This window comes from Bos mutus, chromosome 11 (genome assembly GCF_027580195.1).
Source record: "Bos mutus isolate GX-2022 chromosome 11, NWIPB_WYAK_1.1, whole genome shotgun sequence".
Classification (NCBI taxonomy): Eukaryota; Metazoa; Chordata; class Mammalia; order Artiodactyla; family Bovidae; genus Bos; species Bos mutus.
Genome location: NC_091627.1, coordinates 69,457,560 through 69,477,896, shown reverse-complemented (window position 1 = coordinate 69,477,896; position 20,337 = coordinate 69,457,560). Strand labels below are relative to the sequence as shown.

The window sequence follows — 20,337 nt, the reverse complement described above, 5'->3', positions numbered from 1 at the left end:
CAGAGAAGCCACCATTTGGAGTCTCCCTCTCCAGTTTCCTTTGGGCTCTCTCGGTTGTCAGGTATCTACTGCCCACAGCACACACATTTTCTCCCTTTTTAACTGTCCTTGCATTTCAGTAGACCAATGCTAATAGACCTATTAGTATGCAAATATTTGATTCCAGGACTTCTGTATCTCCCAGTCCCTAGCCTGGGAAGCCTAAAGGTGTAAAGTGCACTGCTGGACACCCTGTAGCACAATGGCAAAGGGAAGGAGGGAGTGGTCTTTTTGAACCTAAGCCTTGGGTAAATTACAGTTTTGATTCCGGAGCTTAATTTTAACTCTTTTGATGTTTTGTGTTGGGATAGAGCCTTCCCATCAATTTAGTGGGCTATGTAATTTATAATGAAAACCAGTTATTGCCATTCCAGCGCTATTGGGTTGGATTAGTTGGATCAATTGCAAGTTTCTTGGAGTCTTTATTAGTCTCAAACAGTTGAATGAATCTTTTACCGCACGTACTTTTATGGGGAGCACTTTGTGGGGGTAATGGGCCTGCAGCCTGTGGCTGGGGTGGGCCTTGCCCTTGGCGGGCCCTGCCCTGCCCTGCCAGCAGGCCTGGCCGGCGGAGTCTCCTAGTTGATTCATGAAAAAGGATTCATAACTGAAAACACAACTCCTTCCATTAGGAAGCCCCCGGAATCAGCAATAGACTGGAAATGACTCTGGTGCTCTGAAAAGTAGCCTTTGCAGACCTCGTTTGTGTTTCTTATTTTAACTCCTCTCAGTGCCACAAATGTGGTTCCTGTGAGGAGGAGGAAGGAAGGAAGCAGCCCAGTCTTCCAGTGTTTTCACTGGAAAGAGGGGGGAGGATATATTTCATTCACAGGTTTATTTGTCTTGTGAAATAGTTGACAGTAATGACACTCTTCTGGAAAACAAGAGGCAGAACAGGACGTGATTTTAAACATTAGCTAGGCTGTGCTGCATTCCTCCAGCAGTTAGCTAAGAGGAAGCTCCATTCCCGCTAGGGAACAGTTGTGGGTCTTTGCCTCCTTTCTCTCCAGCTCTTCGAAGGTAGAATTTGCTTTTTGGTGCAAATTTAGCGAGGCCGGAGCTGGAACTTGCAGGTGGAAACTGGAGGAGTTGGGTGTGTCCGTTATCTTCTGGGTGTGTGATCAAAGGCCCCAGTGTGAAGTTTGAGGTTCTGAGAATTCAGAATGCACCTCTTCTTCAAATGACCCTTTCTCCCCACTTCATTGTGTCACACTGCCCAGGAGAAAACACCACAGGCTGTCCTCGACTTGAAAACCTGTTGCTAAGGTCCAGTCAACACTCTCCTGTAGTCTCTGGAGAAATACAGAACCAAGGTGAAAATATACAAAGGTGTGGGGAGGAGTGTGCCCACAGGGCCACCCATAACAAAAGACTGTTATTCTGAAAGGTTTGAGGACGGTTGTAAAACTGCTCTCTGAGAAGGGTGGAGTTAACACACAGGAAATGTCTTAAACTGTCCTCTCTGGAAAAGTAAAATTTAAAGTTCAAAAAAAAAAAAAAAAATCAGTGTGTCCCTTTGATAGTTTATCTCATAAGTGTTTCCCAAGGAAATTCCTTCAAAAGGGATGAGCTTCACATTTTGTGTGGTGATTTTTTTAAAAAAATGACCTTTGCCCCCTCATTTAGTTCCAGATAGCTTTCTTATTTCTAAATATCGTGGTTTAGAAGTTGCACAAGTTTAGTGTTGGTATTTCTATAACCCATGTTGAGGAACTGAGAAAGGGTGAATTAACTCCCAAGTGTGGTGAATCCCAGGAGAATTACAAACAGTTGGCATCGTCCTTCGTTCCAAATGGGATAGATTGCATTTGAAGCACCTTGAGGAATTTTTTTGATAAAACTTTTCCCCATCCCACCTGCATCCCCTGTGTGGTGTATATTACTAGTTTTTTAGTATTTGTAGTTCTTCCTATCATCATATCTTTGATAACATATAGATTTTGTCTGCTGATTTAATTTTGTACATGCCTATTAAGCAACCTTTTCCCTCTTTTTAATCCTTCCTAGTACTTCCAACCCAATACTAGCAAACAGTGCCTCTGAATCAGTATTGATTTTTTCTTTTTCTAGTGCTTCTTGTTCTAACTTATTCATTTAGCATCTATACCTGAGAGTACTGTGATTTTGTAGGAGATATTTCTGCATTTTTGTTGATTTCAAATATTTTCACACTGGATCCTAAAAATCTCAGGAGGGACTGATTTTTGATGTTGTCGCATAGGGAAATACAATGTTATAAAATGAGCCTGGTCTTTTAGATAAAATAGTTTATAGAGATTTATCATAAGTAAATAAGTACAATTAGAAACAAAACCTCACTGACTTAAGGGACTGAGATCTTTTTCATACTGATGCTCCTGACAAAGGTAGGACCTTCCACCTGTAATGGCTTCAATCGTTAACCACCAACACCCAGCACACACCTGACAGGCACACCCCTGCACACTGAGATCTCTTTCGAATTTTTCACCTGTAAGATCAAGTTACCACCTTACTCAGAATCTGTTCATGTAGCTAATACAGTTGGATTTGTTGTTTTGTTTTTCTTTGTTAAGTAAGAGAGGACTGCTGAAACACAACAAAACTCAACCTCACATGTTTTTAAAAATGTGTTCGTAGTAACAGAGAAGTTCATGATGATACCTTTTCTCCAGTTTCACATCAGCTAGCTTCCCTTCTTATCAGCTGGATACTCCTGCTCCTCCCCTACTCAGAACCTGTCTCGCCTGCCTCTTGCATAAATTAAATTCCAGGCTCCTTAGCCTGGCATTCAGGACCTTCCTCCAAATGGCCGCAGACCACGAAATTCCTATACCAGCTCTTACATTCCTACCGAATAAATCTTCCAGGTGGGCAGCCTGCAACTCTTCATGAAACCCAGCACTGGGTTTTGCCTTCATTGTCTACCTTCTGCCTCAAAGGCCCGGTCCTTCCATTTTACCAATAGAAACCCTTCCTACCGTTTTGTTTTTTAAGACTGTGCTTACGCTCTTTTATTCCAGTATGGTTCTCCTTGTCTCCTCTGATGAGTTGGTTGGAAAAAGATTTCATGGAGTGCTCACCATGCATCAGATGTGTTAGTAGGAGCTTTGTCTATATCTCATCTTGTGTGCATACCTGTAAGGTTTTTTAAAAATTGAAGTATAGTTGATGTACAGTATAAGTCACTCAGTTGTGTCCGACTCTTTGTGACCCCATGGACTGTATAGTCCATGGAATTCTCCAGGCCAGAATACTGGAGTGGGTAGCCTTTCCCTTCTCCAGGGGATCTTCCCAACCCAGGGATCGAACCCAGGTCTCCCGCATTGTAGGCAGATTCTTCACCAGCTGAGCCACAAGGGAACCCCAATATATAAGTTACAAGTGTGTATAGTGTAGTGATTTGCAATTTTTAAAGGTTGTACTCCAATTATAATTACTATGAAATATTGGTTCTGTTTTCTGTGGTTACAATATATCCTTGTAGCCTTCATCCCTTATCCCTATATTGCCCATCCCTCTGAGGTTTTAAAGATTCGGTGAAATTGCTTGTTCCAGGTCCCAGGCCGTACTAAGCTCAGGCTGCATATTGTTATTCTAGAACTTTCTCCTCCCAGACTTCTAGATACTTAGATAAATTAATACTTAATTTCTACAAAAAGAAGAGACAAGGTGACCTTGTGAAGTGCTTCCCTCTTCTTCCTACCTGCCTGCCCCTCAGAGCACTGATCCTATCAGTTCTAGCTGTGGAGTTGTAATGAAGACAGAATCTAGTTGAAAAACATCAGAATGAACTTTTTCCTGCCTTCTTTGCATCCTGACCCTGATGTCCAGCACCTGATGTTTCCGGAGAAGGTATTTTCTCTTAGCTGTCTTGGTTCCGTGAATTTTTCCAACTGTTTAGAAGGAGAAATGGAGAAATTCTCCACTTGTCTTCTTTGGGACATTGGAATGTGTTACTCTAAAGTTTATTACATGCTATCTCAGGGTTGCCTCCTTGAATTTCTTCATCTTTTGGTGTTGATTTCTAAACTGCTAGGGAAAGAATATTGCTGGTTTTATACCCAAGGGTCATGAGGAAAATGCATTCTTAAGTTTTTAAAAAGAATGTTTCCAGTTTGTTATGGTACCTAGATGTTTGTCTTATATAATTTCATAAAGCTTATAGAGAGATGATTGCTAGGTTTACACCTGCTTGTCATGAAGAAAACTTTTAATTTCTTAGATATAAAGTAATAGCCTTCAAATACTTCCCAATGTGACAGTGGAAAGAGTTGGTGACAAATGATAACCCTGATCAAATGATAACCCTGGTTGGCGGGGTGGATGGGTGGGTGGGGAGCAGCAAAGATTTATAAGAACATTCTGTGTTTACCGAAAGCGTAAAAGATTGGGGTTTTGGTCTGGATACTTTGAATACTGTACTATAATACTATAGATTTTCTAAGCCCAGATAACTATGTGGGACAAATCATCAGGTAAAATTATTTTCACCAGTTTGCCAGAGTTTCAGCTTAAAATTTAGAAGTTCCTAAGAGATTTGTAAATTTGAATCCTTTTTGAGTGATGTGCTACTACTGCTAATTATTAATATTTATAGCACTTTAATATGTACCATCTTCCTTAATTAACTAAATGAGATTATTCAGAGTGCCCAGCATGGGATCTAGTACTTTGTTCTAAATAAGTGGGCATTTCCTTGGAACTAATAATAATCCTGTGGGGTATTCTCTTCCTTTTTATAAAGAAACTGATAATGGGTTAATCAACCAGTATGATGCTGCCTTTCCCAGAATCCAGGTTTTCTGTTTATTTTTTAATTGGAGTATAATTGCTTTACGTAGAATCCAGGTTTTCTGACTCCCAAGTTCAGTCTCCTCCTGTAGGACCATGCTGCTGCTGCTGAGTCACTTCAGTCGTGTCCAACTCTGTGCGACCCCATAGATGGCAGCCCACCAGGCTCCCCCGTCCCTGGGATTCTCCAGGCAAGAACACTGGAGTGCATTGCCATTTCCTTCTCCAATGCATCAAAGTGAAGTCGCTCAGTCGTATCCGACTCTTAGCGACCTCATGGACTGCAGCCTACCAGGCTCCTCCATCCATGGGATTTTCCAGGCAAGAGTACTGAAGTGGGGTGCCATTGCCTTCTTTGTGAATACGTTTTGGTGACATGGAAAATTAACAAGCCCAGAACCGCTCAGATTTCTGAACATGTGACACCTTCAAATTTTGATGAGCTTGAAACACTGATTCTTTTAGCTTAAGTCCAGTGTTTGACTGGGATGACTGTTAAAAGGACTCTTGGAGACTAGTTAGGAAAAAGAGGAGGGACATAGATATTCCCTTTGAGGAAAAGATACCACTTCTCTTAAGGGAGTAAAAGAATGGGACTGTAAACATTGTGGCTCAAGGAAGTTTTTGGGTGACTGTTGTCAAGTTGTCTCCTCTTACACTTTGAACCTAGAAAGGGGTTTGTCTACAGCCCCACTGCCTCCTGCTCTGTGTTCGTCTCTTTCTGTGGTTTCCTTATGCCCAGCTGGCCCCATGCAGCTGCCCTAGCCTCCCCAGAGGCAGACTCTGATAAGAGATCTCCCTGCACAAACATGTGAGATTTGACTCTAGCCAGCCTTCCCACCTCCAGCTTTTCCTACTTCTAGCTCCACAGTATTCAGGATTCCCTAAAATTCCCCTGCATTTTCCTGGCTTTGAGACCCTGCTCACCTGATCTCTTCCCCTAAGAATTATTTCTTTTTTCAGGACCTTTTTTTTTTATTTTGAGGTTCCATTCAGATGCCACTAAATTCTAAGTATTCCTCAAGGGAGAGGTGATCAGAATCTTTTCTTGGTTTCTTTTCCTTTAAGATTTAAAGTCTAAGTACTTGGTCATTCTTTTGGGATTTTCACATCCTGCCTTTGGTTACAGTTTGAGAATCTGCCTCTGCATGCTTTACATTTCATGAAGCCTGGGTGGGTAAAGATCAAAGTCTGATACAGCCTGTCTTACCTGTAGCAGTCACTAAGTATTTGTTAAAGGAGTAAATGAATGAAGGTAGTATTATGAACTATGTTATGGGAATGGTTCTCGAAATGAGGTTCCTAGACCAGCAGCATCATCATGACCTGGAAACTTGTTAGAAATGTAAATTCTCAGGCCCTGCTTCTGACCTAGTGAACCAGAAACTCTCAGGGTGGGGCCTGTTCATAGGGGGTTTTTGAATTATTATTCAGTTCAGTTCGGTCACTCAGTCGTATCTGACTCTCTGCGACCCTATGAACCGCAGCACGCCAGGCCTCCCTGTCCATCACCAACTCCCAGAGTCCACCCAAACCTATGTCCATCGAGTCAATGATGCAGTCCAACTATCTCATCCTCTGTCTTCCCTTTCTCCTCCTGCCCTCAATCTTTCCCAGCATCAGGGTCTTTTCAAATGAGTCAGCTCTTCACATCAGGTGGCCAAAGTATTGGAGTTTCAGCCTCAACATCAGTCCTTCCAATGAATATTCAGGACTGATTTCCTTTAGGATGGGCTGGTTGGATTTCCTTTAGTCCAAGGGACTCTCAAGAGTCTTCTCCAACACCACAGTTCAAAAGCATCAATTCTTTGGCTCTCAGCTTTCTTTATAGTCCAACTCTCACATCCATACATGACCACTGGAAAAACCATAGACTTGATGAGATGGACCTTTGTTGGCAAAGTAATGTCTCTGCTTTTTAATAGGCTGTCTAGGTTGGTCATAACTTTCCTTCCAAGGAGTAAGCGTCTTTTAATTTCATGGCTGCAGTCACCATCTGCAGTGATTTTGGAGCCCAGAAAAATAAAGTCAGCCACTGTTGCCACTGTTTCCCCATCTGTCTGCCATGAAGTGATGGGACCAGATGCCATGATCTTCGTTTTCTCAATGTTGAGCTTTAAGCCAGCTTTTTCACTCTCCTCTTTCACTTTCATCAAGAGGCTCTTTAGTTCTTCTTCACTTTCTGCCATAAGGGTGGTGTCATCTGCATATTATTGATATTTCTCCCGGCAATCTTGATTCCAGCTTGTGCTTCCTCCAGCCCGTTTCTCATGATGTACTCTGCATTATTAATTTATTTTTAATTGAAGGATAATTGCTTTACAATATTGTGTTGGTTTCTGCTATACACCAGCATAAATCAGCCATAGGTATACATATGTCTCCTCTTTCTTGAACGTCTCTCCCACTTCCCACCCCTTCCCATCCTTCTAGGTTGTTACAGAGCCCCAATTTGAGTTCCCTGAGTCATACAGCAAATTCCATGGAAAATACACTACCATACATTCATAGGTTTTTAACTAGCCTGCCAGGTGACTGTGATGCACACTCAGGTTTGAGAAACACTTTCTTACTGGATCATGTGTACCCTCTTTACAGTTTGGGGGTGGAAGGGTTTGGGAAGAACAGACTGCATGATTTGTTCCCAGATAGCAGTAAATACTGTTATCTGATTTATTACTAAAGAATGAAGAGTTGGGGAAAGTATATTTTAGAACAAAATTGTGTAGCAGCGGAAAAGTATTTAACTAGTCAGGAATGAGCTCAACCCTGCTCAACTAGAGGAGCCGTTTAGCATCTGCAGGCCTCGGCCACCTCATGACTGCCAAACGGGTTCAATCATCTATCTGGGCTTCAGTTTTCAGGGAACCAGAGCTTCACAGCCACTCATCTGTTCCTTCTAGAATCACACTTATGCACATTATCAAAAATACGCCAGGTAGATCCCAGCTGTTCCCCCCCCCCCCCAGCTGTTTTTAGATCTTAGTGCCTGGGCTTCCCTTGTGGTTCAGCTGGTAAAGAATCCACCTGCAATGTGGGGAGACCTGGGTTTGATCTCTGGGTTGGAATGATCCCCTGAGAAGGGAAAGGCTATCCACGCCAGTATTCTGGCCTAGAGAATTCCATGGACTCTATAGTCCATGGGGTCGCAAAGAGTCAGACATGACTGAGTAACTTTCACTTCACTTTACTTCTTTCTCCCTTTTGCTTGACAAGCTTCTATCAACTCCTTGAAGCCTCAGCTTCAATAATAATGGGGGGAGATAAGTGATAGAGGCATTGTAATGCCTTTTTGCACTTCAGTATTTTTTGCTTAATTGGCTTAATTAAACATCTGGCAGTTTGTATATTATGGGTGCAAAGGACTTGTCATTTAAGCGCAAAGTTGTTGTTTAGTTGCTAAATCGTGATTGACTCTTTCTTGACCCCATGGAGCCCGCCAGGCTCCTCTGTCCACAGTAGTATTCTCCAGGCAAGAATACTGGAGTGGGTTGCCATGCCCTTCTCCAGGGGATCTTCTCAACCCAGGGATTGAACCCGCGTCTCCTGCATTGGCAGGCATGTTCTTTACCACTGAGCCACCAGGCAAGCCCATAAAAGGCCAGTAGTTGGTTACTAATCTAGGCTTTTTTAAAGCAAGAAGATTCCTAAGAAGTAAAATGATAAAACTGATTTAAATAACATAGGGCTTGCTTTTGGTTCTGTTTATTAATGCGTAATACTTTCTGATTGCCTGCTTTTCAGTAAGCAGCTGTTCTCTGGTTAGGAATCCTGTGAGTAAGCGTGGTTCGGTTATGCTGGAAATGCTGGCCGAGCTGATGAGTAGAAGCAAGTGGAGGAATAAACATGTTCCAGGTGAGAGCCCAGGTAGGCAGAGCTCAGAGTACAGAGAGAGGAAGGGTTGTTAAGAGGGGTTCTAGAGGCCAGAGGATGCATGGTGGTGTCAGTCACGTCAGGGAGCTGGGGAGTCAGTCAGGCAGTGGGAGACTGCTGAAGGATTTTAAGTGAGTGACTTTTTCAAATGATTTCTTTCTCCTTAAGGGAAAGCTGGTCTGCTTCCTGAGTGTAATAATTGTCTTGGAGGGTGGATGATGGTCAGGTGAGGATGTCGGAAACCACTTAAGCTATTGCATTTGCTGTGAGGAGAAACAGGAACAACATAACCTCCCTGAATTTTGAACTGCAAGATATTTAGAACCTTATTACTCAGTGTGTTCTGTAGATGGGAATTTGTTAGAAATGCAGAATCTCAGGCTCACACCCCAAACTCACTGAGTCATAATTTCATTTCAACAAAATCCTCAAGTGGTTTGTAGGCACAGCCAAGTCTTCTAAGAAGCACTGCCTTGGAAATAAACTCTGCCTACTCCTCTAGCCCTTGAGCTGGGAAGGACATGGCCTAAAGAGGCTATGACCCCTCTAAGGTTTAACATTTGTGTTTCATACAGAGTCTGCTTTAAAGGAAGGTGTTTTGGGGGGGTGTGTTTTAAGCAAACTGGATTATTTTACCTGTAAAAATAATATAGTATCTAGATAAATAATAGTTAATTAAAGCAATTTATTATTACTCTAGGAGATTACAGGGCTTTAAAGCATGGTTGGTTAATTCCTAGCTTTGTAAATCTTTGTAGAATTTGGCTAGGATTCTCTTACTTAATAATCCTGCAGTTCTAGACATTTGTGAGATTTATTTTTAAAAACCCGCAAGTTTCTTTTCATTTATCCATTTGGTGTTAATAGAGAATTAAAAAAATACTCGGGAGTACTTTCTCTAAGTTCTTCCAAAATTTCAACATGGTGTCCTGGGAAGTAGAGGCTTATTAAGTCCATTCTTGCTTCATGATTTAAACCTTTTATATACTTTTAAACTATTTTTTTCCAGCAAAAATACCCCCTTTCTCCCACACTCCATCTTAATAAAATAATCCCAATTAAATGAATGTTGATGTTCTTACAGTTGGTTAGACTTCAGTCCAGTCTCATATATATCAGACTTACCCAGCAGTGCCTTTAGGTTTTGGTGTTAAAGTGGATTTGAAATACATTAAATATCTGTTACTTGAGAAGTGCTCATTTCCTGTGAGCCTGCAGGTGAAGCTTCAAAATGACTGGTTATTGATTAGGTAGGGGAGAAAAAGCACCTGCTGAAGCTTGTCGGCCAGAATTTTTCCCTTTTAGAAGAAAGAAAAGGGGTGGGGAGAAAAGTGACTTCTGTTCTTGACTGGCTTCCGTCCAGAACCTTTGTGACCAGGGAAGGGGCGTGGGTACTGAAAGAGTAGTAGTCAGGAGGTGACTCAGATGGTGTTCTTTCAAAGGCAAGGTTGAAAGTTATTAATAGACAAAGTTTAAACGTTTAGCTGTTCTTTGTATTACTTAAAAAACTTTTTTTATATTATTATTTCATAGCCATATTAGGTCACCTCCAAAAGGAATACAAATGAAACAGTAATCCTGCAGTCCCAACAGATCTTAACTTTCTTAGAGTTCTTATCTACATACAGTGTAACACTGTTATAGTCATTATGTTTTGATTCTTTACTTAGCATTTTATCATACACATTTCATATGTGATTATTTCTATGCCTCTTGCCAAATTGCTTTCCAAACCAAGGCAATTTATCTAACGACCCGAGCCTGCTGTCTCTGCTATGGGGTGGGGTTAATACAAGTTCTTTGTAACAGGATTGTAGGAAGAATAAGGGAGATTGTCCATGGAAAGTGTCTTGGCACATAGTGGGCCCTCAGTAGTCAATGGCAGCCTTTATTATTACAGGTCTAGGTGGAAAGGCAAAGCAGAACCCAGCAGGGGCGAGTCTTTGAACTTGAGTGCCTCAACCCCCACCCCCACCCCTGAAACCTGCTCTGGGTGTGGCTTCCTTTACCAGGTTTAGAAAAGTGTCAAGTTTGCCTGAAAATGCACCCAGCCGGAACATGGCCTTTTATGTTTCCTTTTAGAAAGTACACAAGGTTGGCAGCGCTCTCTCTGACCTGGTGACTTTTGATGTAGGTTGAAGACACAGTAGTGGGGCCTCTTCCGAGTTCATAAAAAGTATGCGGAGCAGCTAATGCTGCAGCCAGAGCATCCACCCCATCGTCAGAAGAGACTACTGTAGCCAAACTCACATTAACCGCCCTCTGTGGATTGTTGAATGCCTCTTCTGTGTTTGCTTTTGAAAGGCCTTTCTTAGCCTTTCTCTCTCTCTCCCCCAACCTTGTTTTCAAGTAGCACAGGACCTTTAAGTCGGAAATCCAGTAATCACACACAGTAGCATGGAGACACAGGCTGGCCTATATTTGGTCTCACAAAGGCCCTATGAAAGCTCTGGCCTTAAAGTCTTTTTTTAATGCTTAAATGATGCGAGTGGAAAGTTAATTTGAGGATCACTGAGGCACGCTTCATTCATGAAGAATGTGAGCAAAACATAAAAAGTCTGGAGGCTCTGTTCTCCTGTGGCAAGGAAATTACATAGGGTGTGTCATTACTTGGGTGAATTTTACCCCCGCCAGCTGAGGGTGCAGTTGTCTTGGAATTTTGGAACGAGAGCTGTGGGTTTAAGCACAACCAGTTGCAGGTGTGTGTGTGTGTGTGTGTGTGTGTGTTTTGCCTGAAATCCTTATGCAAACCATAGACATTATTTTGGCCACACTGACAGGCAAAAATGGTGGTTATCCCTTGGAATGTGGCCTTGGCATTTTGAATTAGGTTTTCTTTTTTCCTTTTTTTAAAGAGAAACTTTGAAGGTCTGTTTTAAAGTGGATGGAGCCTTTGAAAATCTGCCTAGTCTGTTTGAACTGTTAAATGCCAGTGAGTTTCTGTACATTGCTAGCTTGAATGTATAGTAGTTGAGAGGTGAATACAACTTGAGTGCAAAGTATGTTCTTGGTGCTTGAAACATACTTTTCCTGATTCCTATTGAGGGAGACGTTTATTCCTACAGAGGTTTAAACGACTTGCTATAAAAAAAATCTGGCCTTATAGTGGTAGAGGGAGATTACGTGTTATCTGCGAACAACTGCCAAGCAGATGAAATCCCAGCTGCACTCAGCCTGTGGTGGAGGCTGGGTAGCAGCAGCCAGGGGAGAGCGCTCAGGGAAAGTGGTCAGAACCTGGAGGTGGAGAGAAAGGCTGTCGTGTTCAGAAGTAGGACATTTTCTCTGTCATTTCAGAAACACAAGGGTGGTGGAAAGCACACGGGCTGTGGATTCACAGAAGCCAGCATTCACATTCTGGTTCTGCCAGGGACCTCATTGAGCTCCATGTTCTTCATCTATAAAAACTGGGAAGAATAAGTAGCCCCCGGAATGGTTGGGAAGCATGAATTAGTATATTATCTAAGCAGGGTGACCACTCATCCTGATTTGACAGACTCTCCCAGTTTAGCACTGGGCGTTCCACATCCAGGGGATCACTCCAAGTCCCAGGCAAGCTGGGCGCTGGGTCACCCTAACTGTGTATGAAAGCACCTGTTACTGTGTATGGAGGACAGAGACGATGTCTCTGTGTGTGTGTGTTAGTTCATCCCTGCATTCCTTCCTGGTGCTTGGCACATAAACAAATGTTTCACAAACGAAGGAACGTATGAATGGATGAATAAAGTAATGAAGGCAGTAATATCTATGGAGTTGTTCTAAAATGAGTTAGCAGCTTTTCTTCCGTGTTGCCTCTTACTCCCTAGGAAGAGGTGGCCTCATGGGCCACGTGGTGAGAAATATGTTGAATGAAAGAATGAATCACTCACAATAAAGACTTTAGCTCTATGATGTGCCTATATTATAACTTCAGGAAGGGCTTATCTGGATCTTTCTTCTTTTTTGATAAAATGAAATTTTGGTAAGACCCTCGGGACCTCCCTTAAGTAGTCCCTGTACCCTGAGCAGCACCGGGAGACTAACTGAACTTTGATGGGGAGGAGAGAAGGGCGCCCACAAGCACTACTGCAGTGCTTGCGAGAGGGGAACTGGTGCCTGGAGATTAATGTAAGCATGGGGTTGTCTCTTCCTTTTGTTGTTTTTCTTTTTCCTTGACTGAGTGGCCAAGAGTAGTTGGACCAGGAGAAAAGTTTAAGGGTGATGTTAATACACGGCAAAAGAGGTAAAAGTGTGCCCTGAGAAACCGCCATCCATTCTTCTGGGTGTGGTAGCCATTCAGAGTTTTACATTGTATGGCTGTAAAATAAAACTCATGATATTTCTTTCTTGGAGTGATGTCGCATGAGTAATGTTTTTCTAGAAGACAGGCGGTTAGTAATACTCTGAGCAAATAAAGGCAGAGCCTCAGAAATTTAGATACCAGATAATGTGCAAGCTTGGCCTTTGAAACGGAAGAAACAGCCATGGAGAAAAGTCATTTTGGCCCAAGAACTACTACTTCCCAACCCTCAGCGCCTTCCAGTTTCTACCCCCGCCCCCCCAAAAAAAAAGAAAGGCACAGTTTTCCTCAGTAAATATGTATGATTTCAATTTTGAGATAGGTTGTTTTTTCACTGGACACACAAGGAAGCAATTTTTAAAAGTCATACTCATTCTGCAGTGGGCTTGACTGTAGCTGGGCTTAACCAGGAGTCCTTGGCCCCAGAACCACACGCACTCTTTATCAGGGTAGCAAATTCACATGGCCCTCCGGGAAGGGAGAGGATTGCAACTGAGGGAGGGACATTGGACCCGGCTGCCTCTGTGAGGATTTGCCCCCACCCCCCGGTGTGCTGGTGGTCAGAGGGGAGGGCAGGCCCAGATGTCCATCCCAGCCATTGTCACCCAGGAATTCTGAAATGACCTCTCTTACCTCATTTTCCTATGAGCTCATAGTTGTCTGCACACATGAATTGTGTCCTGGGTCCTGGCTCCCCCTTTGTTTGATCAGGAGCCGCTTTAATGCTCAGGTGCTTTTTGGGAGAGGAAAGTGAGGCCCAGGTGATGCATCAGTTGATTTGGGATCTTCTGTCTTTGTCTCCCCACCCCCACCCCCTCCATGGAAATTCACACTATAAGTCATTTGCTAAGGTTCCCTGCATGAAAAACCCAGAAACCAAACTTCTATTGGAGCAGGAGACCTGGTTATTAGAATAATGAATGGCGTTACTCAGCCCCTGTTGAGCTTTGTGCCTGATGAGGGCCTCTGTCTGTAGTTCCTTGCTAGGCAGTGGGGTACAATTTCCATCTGTGTCCTCAAGAAGCTCACAAACAAGAGACAGGAAAACCATTTTTGTAATAGGATTTGATTGGGTGTCTATGAGGAAGGGGAATTGCTTTGTATACTTGCCTAGTGGAGAACACCAGCCCTCCCCTAGCTTCTGGGGTTGCTGTAAGAATCAGTTTACATGATAATGTACAAACTCCCTGTGAAAAATACAAATTCGTAATTGATTCTAAGAAGTTTTTGGTGCGGAGAAGGCAATGGCACCCCACTCCAGTATCCCTGCCTGGAAAATCCCATGGATGGAGGAACCTGGTAGGCTGCAGTCCATGGGGTCGCAAAGAGTCGGACACGACTGAGCGACTTCACTTTCACTTTTCACTTTCATGCATTGGAGAAGGAAATGGCAACCCACTCCAGTGTTCTTGCCTGGAGAATCCCAGGGATGGGGGAGCCTGGTGGGCTGCCGTCTATGGGGTCGCACAGAGTCAGACACGACTGAAATGACTTAGCAGCAGCAGCAGCGGTTTTTGGTAAGAAAACAAAAGGTGAGACTGTCCTCATGCTCAGATCTACTCAACTGGCCTGGTGTCCCCGGAGGACAGAAGCAGAGACCTTTCAGTAACAGTAACCTAACTGTGCCATGTATCACACACATTACCTCGTTGCGCTCTTGAGAGAACGCAAGAGATGGGCACAGATGTTATCTCTGTGTACAGATGAGGAAACCAAGCCTTGGAGAGGTGAGGCAACTTGCTCAGCGGCAGACAGCTAGTACTCGGTGGGCCTGGAAGTCATACCTGGCTGTGTGTCCACAGAACCCTCCTCCTCACCGCCTCTCAGAGATCGTTATCACCCGAGAGGGTCTAGGTGTGGTGCGGTGTGGAGGGAGCAGTTGGACCACATCTTCCAGCAGCAGCCCACGTGGTTTCTTGTCTGCTTTGAAGCATCTCTCTCAACACTGGCTCCTCAGAAAGCGTCCTCCCCTCTGGGAGTGAGATTTATGATGAGGTTTCCTGCCTCCTGCCTCTGGAGGCCAGCACTTCTGCCCCAGGGTCAGGAAGCCCCTCCACTGCTGGAGTCACTGCCCACCCTGTGTTCAGCAAGGGTCATGCCTGTGTCACCCTGCGGTGAGCTGGGGTGCTGTGAGTGCTGTATCAGTGTGGTCTGGTTTGGAATTGGAGGTCACACCCTTTCCATCACATTGTTCATGAGTCTGCTGATGCCGGTGATACAGAAGTTCAACCACAAGCTGCTTTCTCTTGCCCTGAATGTAACTTAAAAAACGTTTTTGTGGGCCCTCCAGCCTGAAGTCTAGGTGTAAATCAGGTGCCATCACCTACATAGGATTTACCTGTCCATTAGCCCTGTGAGATAGTTGGTATCACACCTGCTGAGCAGATTGAAGAACTGGAGGATCAGAAAGGTGCAATGAGGTGGCAAGGTTCTTATCCAGCATGTGGCAAAATGGGTGACTTTGGGAAATTCTGTAGCAGGAAGGAACCCTTTTCAGCATTTCTTTGAGCTTGAAGCATGTGCTTTTTCTAAATAGATGGAGGCCGATAGCACGGCTTGTGTACATGGCTGTCAGCACAGAGGTGGACTGCATTGGTTTTTATTATTGTTTTTAATTTTGTTTAAAACCTGTATTCAGTCATTCTTATTTGCGATCTCACCCAATTCACAGGTGTTTAAAAGTGTACCATTTAACCTAGGAACACATTGAACACATGCTTGAAAACAGAAGGCTAATAGTTTTCTCATGTGTCAATTTCTGATAAGACTGTTGTTATTGCTGAGTAAATCCTTCCATTAAAAACAGTGTAATCTGCTGATTTGCTTATCATTGATATTTCAAGGGGCATAACATTGTGGGGATGGGTAATGTATCTGCCTGTCTTAAAGCAGTGATCCTCGACTCTTTTGGCACCAGGGACAGAATCTGTGGAAGACAATTTTTTCACAGACTGGGGGTAGGGGAAGGTTTTCAGGATGATTCAAGTGCATTACATTTATCACACACTTTATTTCTATTGTTGTTACATCAGCTCCATCTCAGATCATTAGGTATTAGATCCCAGAGGTTGGGGACCCCTGTCTTAAAGGACAGAGCTAACGCTCACCCACGTGTGGATACAGTGTTTGGTAAATGCACTTAGGCTCTTTGTGGGGAGTGGGGTATTGAGCCATGTAATAGCCTAAATTCAGGTGATTTTTCAGCCTTGGCATATCAGGGTCCTTTTGAATGTAGTTATAGACATGGATATAGATCCACTGCTAATACTGTAGGGCACTGGGTACTGAGTTGTTGGCCATGAAATACCTGCAGCCAAGCCTCTCTTGTGATACAGTGGTGACTCAGTGGCAACCAGACTGCTCAGCTTCCTATATACCAGAGGCTCACTTGAACCTGCCCACAAACCTCTGAACCAAAAGGGGAGGGAAAAACATGCTCACCTACATTTGGAAAACTGGGTCCTAACACGCCTCTGCTTAGGCCATCGTGGAAACCTTGTATTTCTTCCTTTCTCCTAGGTGAGACAGGAATCGACCTGTAGCATTAGAGAAACATGTTTGGGTGGGTGCTTAGGACAGCTTCCAGAGCCTGGTTCAGTTTAGGTTATGGCAGCAGAGTTAGAGGGAAAGGTGGATATGTTGATGGCCTTTGTTGATTCCTGTCATCACCCAGATCTGCCTTTTCTGCTACCTTTGCTCAAATAATGACTTAAAGCTAGAACACTGATGGGAAGTTTTGAAGATCAGAAAAATTGCTGTTGGCTCTAGTTTCTTTATTTTGGTGATAAATATTATCTAGAACTTGTCTTGAAAATTCAGCTGTCAAAAAACCTGAGAGTCAGTTGCTTAGAATGCACTCTAGTTGTTTTCCCAATTCATACTGGTGATTGGAATAGAGTAGCCTGCACCTCTAATTAATAAGAATAAGTGCTATGGAGGGATTCCCTAATGGCTTAGTGGTAAAGAATCCGCCCGCCAATGCAGGAGATGCAGGTTCGATCCCTCAAGTCGAGAAGTTCCCCTGAAGAAGGAAATGTCACCCACTTCAGTATTCTTGCCTGGGAAATTTCATGGACAGAGAAGTCTGGTGGGCTATAATCCATGGGCTCACAAGAGAATCAGACACGACTTAGCGACCAAGCAACAAGTTCTGTGGATGAAGGCGGTTAAGTTTTTAGAACACCTTTATAGCTCTGAAATCTCTAAAGGAGCCAATGAATCCATTTACCCATTCAGTCTGCAGCAAGCACAAATGAACACGTTACAGTACTAATAAGCAAACACTAGAGACACAGGACTTGATGGACACGAGTTTGAGCAAGCTCTGGGAGTTGGTGATGGACAGGGAAGCCTGGTATGCTGCAGTCCATTGGGTCACAAAGAATCAGACATGACCGAGCAACTGAACTGAGAGACACAGAGGTGTAAAAAGGTAGCCACTGTCTGAAATTATGTTCTAAAAGAGAATACTTGGTGGAAAGTGGCTGGTATTCTGAGACATGCAGGTAACATCCCTGGGTTGTGGGATCTGAGAGAGGCTTTTTGTAGGAGTTGACATTTGAGCTCAGGACCAGGATTAGGTAATGAGGTGGTGGGTGCCTAGGAGTGGGAATGGGGGCTTCAGAACCTTGAGATATGTTGGAGAGACTGGACCTCTGCCTCAGATATGATGTATAGATTTCAGTTATTAACGCTTATTATTTTTAGTTGGGATTTTTGCCTCCTTTTTGTTAGCCAGCATTCAGCTGATGTTGGCACAGGTACAGGGAATCAGGTGCCTAGCAGCTGATGTTGGTGAAATGACCTTGCACATGCAACTTGCATCTCAACTTCTCTCACCTCTTGGGAAGGGTTATTAGATCATCATTGGGTGCAGATTTAAGGGCCCCTGCAAATAGATGCATTGAGGGTGCTCCTGGCCATCTGTGGTAACTTTCATTTCACCAAAAGCTCCTTTGAGGCCCCACCAGGTAGATGCCCACTGCCAAAAACGTGCAAGCATCTCTGGCTTCTCTGTTCTCTGGCTCACAGGACCAGTCCAGTAGTGGAACTTACAGGCTAGTGAAGAAGGGGAAAGCAAAACCAGCTATATATCCTCTTGCAAAGACAGAAGGAAAGTAGGTCCCTCCTTACAGTCTAGCCTAGCAGTCATCGTGGCTGTAATGGTAATACAGCTAAAACCTCTTGATCTGTAACCCTGGGCCAGCACAGTTCTATATAGTAAGTCCACTGCGTGTGTTGATTCACAGGCTCCTTCCAGCATCCCTGTGAGATGAGAATCATCTCCATCCTACGATGGATGGTGAGGAAACCGAGGTGTAAGGGACCCTTGGCCCAAGGACACATAGCTATGAGTGGTAGAGTCTGCATCCCAACCCAGGCAGGCTGCTTCTGGACTCTGAATCCTTAGCCCTGAGCTGTGCGGCCTCTCAAGAGTATTTCCTACATGATGAGTGAGGCCTATGGCTGTGTAGATCTTTGATTAGCATTTTGTTGCTGCTAAGTCACTTTGGTCGTGTCCGACTCTGTGCGACCCCATAGACGGCAGCCTACCAGGCTCCTCTGTCCCTGGGATTCTCCAGGCAAGAACACTGGAGTGGGTTGCCATTTCCTTCTCCAATGCATGAAAGTGAAAAGTGAAAGTGAAGTCGCTCAGTCGTGTCTGACTCTTAGCGACCCCATGGACTGCAGCCTACCAGGCTCCTCCATCCATGGGATTTTCCAGGCAAGAGTACTGGAGTGGGGTGCCATTGCCTTCTCCAGCATTTTGTTAGGACCTGGGAAACCTTGATTTGGTGAAAGTCATTGCCGACAAGTGGAAATTCCTGATCCTATTCCAACTGGTAAGGATTTCTGCTGCCTTTCGCTCTTAATTGGCAGCAATAGTGAGGGGGCAGCATGATAGATGTGATATAAAATTCAAACCTTGCTTAATCTTGAAAGACTTTGTTTCCTTTTCTTTGATGGTAGTTTACTTTGGCCATTCTGTCAGAATAAGAGGAACTGAGCTGACAGTGCACACTCTGATATTTTCCCCCAGTGGTACAAGTTATTCATCACCATATCATAAACTCACCATTTCTATTCTCACAGTATTGAGTTTTTGTTGTTTAGAAATTTTGGTTTGGGTAGTGGTATTTTTTGTTTGTTTGTGTCTGTTTGTATCTGCCTGGTATCTTGCTAGTATACAAAATTATTTGTAAAGGAACTTTGAGAACATAGAATGAAGGACACCAGCCCTTAAGTATTACTGATAGAATTTTGGAGTTTAACATCTGATAAATGCAGTACTTGGATGCAATCTCAAAAATGACAGAATGATCTCTGTTCATTTCCAAGGCAAACCATTCAGTATCACAGTAATCCAAGTTTATGCCCCAACCAGTAACGCTGAAGAAGCTGAAGTTGAATGGTTCTGTGAAGACCTCCAAGACCTTTTAGAACTAACACCCAAAGGAGATGTCCTTTTTATTATAGGGGACTGGAATGCAAAAGTAGGAAGTCAAGAAACACCTGGGGTAACAGGCAAATTTGGCCTTGGAATATGGAATGAAGCAGGGCAAAGGCTAATAGAACACAAGAGAAGACTCTACACACGGACATCACCAGATGGTCAACACCAAAACCAGATTGATTATATTCTTTGCAGCCAAAGATGGAGAAGCTCTATACAGTGAGCAAAAACAAGACTGGGAGCTGACTGTGGCTCAGATCATGAACACCTTATTGCGAAGTTCAGACTTAAATTGAAGAAAGTGGGGAAAACCACTAGACCATTCAGGTATGACCTAAATCATATCCCTTATGATTATACAGTGGAAGTGAGAAATAGATTTAAGGGACTAAATCTGATAGATAGAGTGCCTGATGAACTATGGACAGAGGTTCGTGACATTGTACAGGAGACAAGGATCAAGACCATCCCCAAGGAAAAGAAATGCAAAAAAGCAAAATGGCTGTCTGAGGAGGCCGTACAAATAGCTGTGAAAAGAAGAGAAGTGAAAAGCAAAGGAGAAAAGGAAAGATATAAGCATCTGAATGCAGAGTTCCAAAGAATACCAAGGAGAGATAAGAAAGCCTTCCTTAGCGATCAATGCAAAGAAATAGAGGAAAACAACAGAATGGGAAAGACTAGAGATCTCTTCAAGAAAATTAGAGATACCAAAGGAACATTTCATGCAAAGATGGGCTCAGTAAAGGACAGAAATGGTATGGCCCTAACAGAAGCAGAAGATATTAAGAAGAGGTGGCAAGAATACACAGAAGAACTGTACAAAAAAGATCTTCACGACCCAGATAATCACGATGGTGTGATCACTCACCTAGAGCCAGACATCCTGGAATGTGAAGTCAAGTGGGCCTTAGAAAGCATCACT

General features: G+C 43.5%; 1 protein-coding gene across 5 annotated transcripts in view; it reads left to right on the top strand.

Moving 5' to 3' along the window:
- SPTBN1 (spectrin beta, non-erythrocytic 1) overlaps positions 1–20,337 on the top strand; it is a 211,475-nt gene that overhangs the window by 97,164 nt on the left and 93,974 nt on the right. The window lies entirely within an intron of this gene.